The sequence below is a fragment of the Ochotona princeps genome, chromosome 14 (assembly GCF_030435755.1).
Source record: "Ochotona princeps isolate mOchPri1 chromosome 14, mOchPri1.hap1, whole genome shotgun sequence".
NCBI classification, from domain to species: Eukaryota; Metazoa; Chordata; class Mammalia; order Lagomorpha; family Ochotonidae; genus Ochotona; species Ochotona princeps.
Window position 1 is genome coordinate 61173200 of NC_080845.1, and position 5885 is coordinate 61179084.

Here is a 5885-nt window from a genome sequence, read left to right on the forward strand (position 1 = left end):
GAGCAGCTCCTTCCTCAGAAGAGCTACACTGGGAAGTCAGCACAGGGACACCACTACAGGTCCAGGGCAGAATTTAGTGGATTTCACTCTCTGTCCTGGAGTCCTGGAGCCTCACTGACCACGTTTCTGGTTCTCCTCTTCCCGCCCAAGCCCTGCTTTTTCAGCGTCCTGCACAAGCCTTCCTGCCTGCCATTTGAGCAGTGACCTTCTCCCGGTCACTCATTATCAGCTTCCTGAACATAATCACCCACTCTTGATTTAACTCCCACCTGCCTTATGCTTCCATCCCAAGACACTCCCCTGCCTTCCAGACCCATGTATCTTTCCATCACCGGAGCTATCCAAGGTGGATACTCTCAGTATATACACACATACTTGCACGTTAGTAAAACCATTGTTTCAATTCTTACATGCTGCAGAATGCCATATTTTAGCTAGTGCCTTCTCTCAGATCCACTTTTTATAAAACTTCCCCTAAAGTTTTTTTCTTAAAGCTCCTTAGTTATGAAATGTGCTTGGGCAGCTCCTCAGCGGATGGCATTGGTGACCGAAGCACTTCCTCCTGGCCCTGTTAATGTCGGGGCCAGGCCCGGGGAGGACAGCACCCTAGAGCTTGGCCTCGCTGGGGCAGGGGCAGGAGGGTTACAGGGTGGGACCGGACCATGTCAGAGGTGGGCCGGAGTCTGCTGCAGCACTGGGGCGCCAGTTTGAGGAGAGGCGCCGAATTCGATTCTTGAGGCCGGCTGGTGGAGGCATTAGAGTATCAGACATAAGCAAGACACCTTCAAAAAGAAAGCAAACTCAACATAATAATTCCAGATGTACAGAAGAGCAAAAGAAAACCGTAGGCAAAATTGCAACATGCTTGGAATTGCAAAGCGTTACTTTACAGTCCACACAGTCCCAAGAAAAATTTAAAGTAGAGGCTCTGAAGAAGCTAGAACCAATCTTAAAGAATATTCTTACATATAATAACAAATTTCCATTTGATGTTCAGCCTGTCCCGTGAAGAAGACTTTTAGCACCTGGTGAAGAAGAGAATTCAGAATTTGATGATGAAGAGGAGGGTGGTGCTGGGGCAGGATCTCCTGATTCTTTCCCCGCTAGAGTTCCTGGTACTTTATCACCGAGGTTGTCCTCAGAGCCAGGAATGATGTTACAATCGGGATTGAGGTGACTGGTGCGGAAGATGCTGGGCAGTGCATTGATCCCTGTATTACAGTTAGTGTAAAGGATCCAGACGGCATGGATTTAACTCCTGTGCAAGATGCTCCAGTGGCTTCAGGAAAAGAAGCTACATATGTTCACCAATTGTAATAGAACTGCACAAGAAACCCACTGACTTTAAAGGAAACAAATTACAATGGTTGACCAAGAAGCCATTTTATCTTCATCTACATCAAACTTGGCACAAGGAATGATGCTGACATGAATAGCCTGGAATTTCTGTGGATTTTGCCACTTGCTGGAAACCATCACAGCTCTGTGTAGCATGGTTATCTTCCGGAAATCAGAAAGCAAGCCATGCCTGTGCCGGTAGGCCGCAGTCCACTGCAAAGCTGCACCACAAAATTCAAAGTCTAGCACATCCCTGACATAAAAAAATTCCTTTGGATACAGCTGTATTGTAGATTTTAAGTCATATTTTTTTAAAGATTTATTTTATTGGGCCTGGCGCGATAGCGTAGTGGTTAAAATCCTCGCCTTCCACGTACTGGGATCCCATATGGGCACCAGTTCTAATCCCGGCAGCCCCGCTTCCCATCCAGCTCCCTGCCTGTGGCCTGGGAAGGCAGTCAAGAACAGCCCAAAGCCTTGGGACCCTACACCCGCGTGGGAGACCCGGAGGAGCTCCTGGCTCCTGGCTTTGGATTGGCTCAGCTCCAGCCATTGAGGTCACTTGGGGAGTAAACCATCGGAAGGAAGATCTTCCGGTCTCTCCTTCTCTCTGTATATCTGCCTTTGTAATGAAAATAAAATGAATCTTTTATTTATTTGTTTGTTTGTTTCTATTGGAAAGGCAGATGTACAGAGAGAAGGCGAGACAGGAAGATCTTCCATCTGATGATTCACTCCCCAAGTGACCGCAACGGCCGATTCGAAGCCAGGAGCTCTTCCAGGTCTCCCACGCGGGTGCAGGGCCACAGGGCTTTGGGCCATCCTCAACTGCTTTCCCAGGCCACAGGCAGGGAGCTGCATAGGAAGAGGTGCTGCTGGGAATAGAACTGGTGCCCACATGGGATCCCGGCGCGCTCAAGGTGAGGACTTTAGCCACTAGTCCACTGCGCTGGGCCCAGGCCATATTTTTACTTTTCTATTAACTATGCAACTCATAGTATGTTTTATAAGTTACCACTACTTCTGCCCTGCTTCCTGGAAATATACTGTTGTGGCTAGGTTTGTTCATCTTCAAACTTAATTCAGCAATAAGAATGTGAAAAGAAAAAAAACTCCGTAGACATAATGACATGTGCCTACATGTGGCACCCTGCACCCTAACACACACACACCCCATACCTCACGTCCAGCATTGTCACTTGTCTGTCTGCTGTGATTTCGAGGCCTTAGAAGCGGGGACTGTGTAGGTATTCATGTTGTGCTTTAAGGCCTCGAGCGATACTTCCATGGTCAAATGATAACACTATCCCACACAATATCAATTACAACCTGCAACTTGTTCTAACACCAGCACTGGATGTAAAAATTAATTTGTGCACAGAGAAGATAGGAAGTATGAAAAAACATCCATAGTTTGGAAAATCCTACTTAAAGGAAAGGGCTAATGGTTGCCCCATCTTGCCAGGTGGAAGTTGGGGAGAAATTAGATAACATCTTCACAGAAGCCTTTATGGGAGACCAGAAATGGTGTTGAGCTCTGGAGGCCACGTCTCGGCTCTGCCTCTACTCAGCCTTCAGAGGGTTAGAGCTTCTGTCCCCATGAAATTCCAAGGCTGGAATGTGGCGTTTGACTCAGCAGTTAAGATTCTACTTGGAGACCAAATGCAATGGCTCAGTGGGTAAATTCTTGTCTGGCATGCTCCGGGATTCCATATAGGTATTGGTTTGTATCCCAGCTGCTCCACTTCCCTTCCAGCTTCCGGCTTGTAGCCTGGGAAAGTCGACCCGGAAGAAGCTCCTGGCTCCTGGTTTCAGATTGGCTCAGCTCCAACTGATGCGGCCAATGAAAGGAGCATCTTTCTGTCTCTCCTTCCCTCTGTGAATCTGCCTTTCAATAAAAAGTTAAAATATTTTTTTTTTAAGCAGTCATTTGGGACACCCGCATGCCAAATCAGGCCCCTGCATTCCAGCCCCTATTCTGCGTCTAATTCAGCTCCTGGCTTTAGGATATCCAGGGAGATGGCAGCGGACTGCTCAGTACATGGGTCGCTGTCACCAATATGGGAGACCTGGATGGAGTTTCAAACACCTTAGCTTTGACTCCACCTGGTCTGCTGCGGCAGGCATTTGGGAAGTGAGCTAGTAAATGCAAGATCTTTCTCTACCTCTCTCCCTGACACATTGTCTTCCAAACACATAAAAATAATTTCTTCTCTAAGCTCCTTTATGACTCTAAAGCTTTCCATGAAGGCCAGAAGAAAGGCAAACACACAAATGCCCAGCACTGGGGCCTCTGCTGGACCCAGGAAAGTGTTGCTCCAGAGCAGCCTGGCTTAGGAAACACACCCAGAGCGGTGGTGCAGGCTTGTTTGTAGCGGGAGGAAGTACTCTATCACACAGGTGTGCAGTGTTCCTCTCAGATGTAGTGGAAGCGCTGGAAAGAGATGTTGCACCAAATTCTAAACCTCCATGATAAGCCTATAAATAGTTGTTGTCTGAGAAAATCTTTCTTTTCCGGAGCTTCTCAGCAACATTTGTGAGCATGTGAAGAAATATCAATGAGATGAGCCAGCACCAGTAACATTTTTTGTCATCAGATAATCGTAAGTGAGAACCGCCCCCCCTGCAGGGTGGGATCATTACTGAGCGTGGGGGAAGCAGGACTTTCTGTAGAGAGACAAATCTGTCCTACAACCCAAGAAGCCCAGGTCTCGGGAGGGCTGTGTTTCCCAGCACTGTGAGCCTCCCTCCAGGAGCCAGTAACAGATGATCCGTCTGCTGGATCTCATGGAAGTGGCATGTTGGACAAATGACTGCTTTCTGAAGCAGACCAGAAAAATCCAGATGGCAGCCCTTGGCCTCTGAGACCCTCTGCTGTGATCCTCTCCAAGTCTATATTTAGTGTGATCTGATGAGTCAGATCACATGCTCAGAGCAAACTCAGCCCAGAACAGCAGCTATGACTTCCTGCCAGAGGCCATGATCAACTTCCCAGCAACATCTTCTGTCCTTGATGTTGCTTCAGCTCCTGGTCCGTTTGCCTTATGCCTGAAGCATGAATCATCGTGTTTTAAAAATACAGTTGTGGCCCCGGCGGCGTGGCCTAGCGGCTAAAGTCCTCACCTTGAACACCCCAGGATCCCATATGGGCGCCGGTTCTAATCCCAGCAGCCCCACTTCCCATCCAGCTCCCTGCTTGTGGCCTGGGAAAGCAGTCGAGGACGGCCCAATGACTTGGGACCCTGCACCCGTGTGGAAGACCCGGAGGAGGTTCCAGGTTCCTGGCATCGGATCAGCGCAGCACCAGCCATTGTAGTCACTTGGGGAGTGAACCATCAGACGGAAGATCTTCCTCTCTGTCTCTCCTCCTCTCCTCCTCTCTGTATATCTGACTTTGTAATGAAAATAAATAAATCTTTGAAAAATTATTTTAAAAAAATAAATAAAAAAAATAAAAATACAGTTGTATCTGTATCTATGGGGGAGTCTACAAAAATTGCATGGAAGGGCCCGGCGGCGTGACCTGGCGGCTAAAGTCCTCGCCTTGAAAGCCCCGGGATCCCATATGGGCGCCGGTTCTAATCCCGGCAGCTCCACTTCCCATCCAGCTCCCTGCTTGTGGCCTGGGAAAGCAGTCGAGGACGGCCCAAAGCCTTGGGACCCTGCACCCGCGTGGGAGACCCGGAAGAGGTTCCTGGTTCCCGGCTTCGGATCGGCGCGTACCGGCCCGTTGCGGCTCACTTGGGGAGTGAAACATCGGATGGAAGATCTTCCTGTCTGTCTCTCCTCCTCTCTGTATATCCGGCTTTCCAATAACAATAAAATCTTTAAAAAAAAAATAAATAAATAAAATTGCATGGAAAACATGCCTCATGGAGAATCTATGCTTAGGTTTCAACATTTTGTACACTACAAAAAAAAATCTTTTTCTTTTAATGTGGCTCTGCCAAGAATTTTTCCAGGACCTTTGTTTGTATGTCTGTCTGTCTGTGTATGCCACTGATTGCCTCCTGTGAGCCCATTGAAAGATTATCAAGTCTGGTCTTTGTTGAAGGATTCTTGCTCTTGGAGATTTAAAAAAAAAAAAAAAAAAAAAAAAAAACAGCTTCCAGAAACCACCTACTTCACCACTGGATTTCTTGCCCACAAAAATGAAGTTTGGATCTTTCTCAAGTTTGTAATTCCATCACAGCAGTGAGAAAAGAGCCCAAGGAGGTAAAGATATTTGAGCTAAGTTAGACTTTGGAACATAGTAACCTGGTTTTGAAATGAGGCCAGGGGGAATTAACTCCCACCCATTTATGGGAAATGGATTGCCCCTGATGGAAAGACTGTGTGGTATATCTTGGAAGTGACAAGTTTAACATTTTCATTCCAGGAGTCATAATATTATCTATCCCTGAACGAGGGGGTAGCCACCTCTCCCAAGGAGCTCTACATCCTCTGTTAGCCTGGGTCAGTGTACTTACCCCATGATCCAGGAAGGGTAGGATGGAAGAGAGGCACATGTGTCCTAGGCAAACAAACCAGTCCATGTGGTCAGTTCA

At 47.5% G+C, this 5885-nt stretch overlaps 1 pseudogene; it reads left to right on the forward strand.

The window, feature by feature from the left end:
• Nucleotides 1-662: 662 nt before the first annotated feature.
• On the forward strand, nt 663-1421 carry LOC101522458 (axin interactor, dorsalization-associated protein-like; annotated as a pseudogene).
• Nucleotides 1422-5885: the final 4464 nt, after the last annotated feature.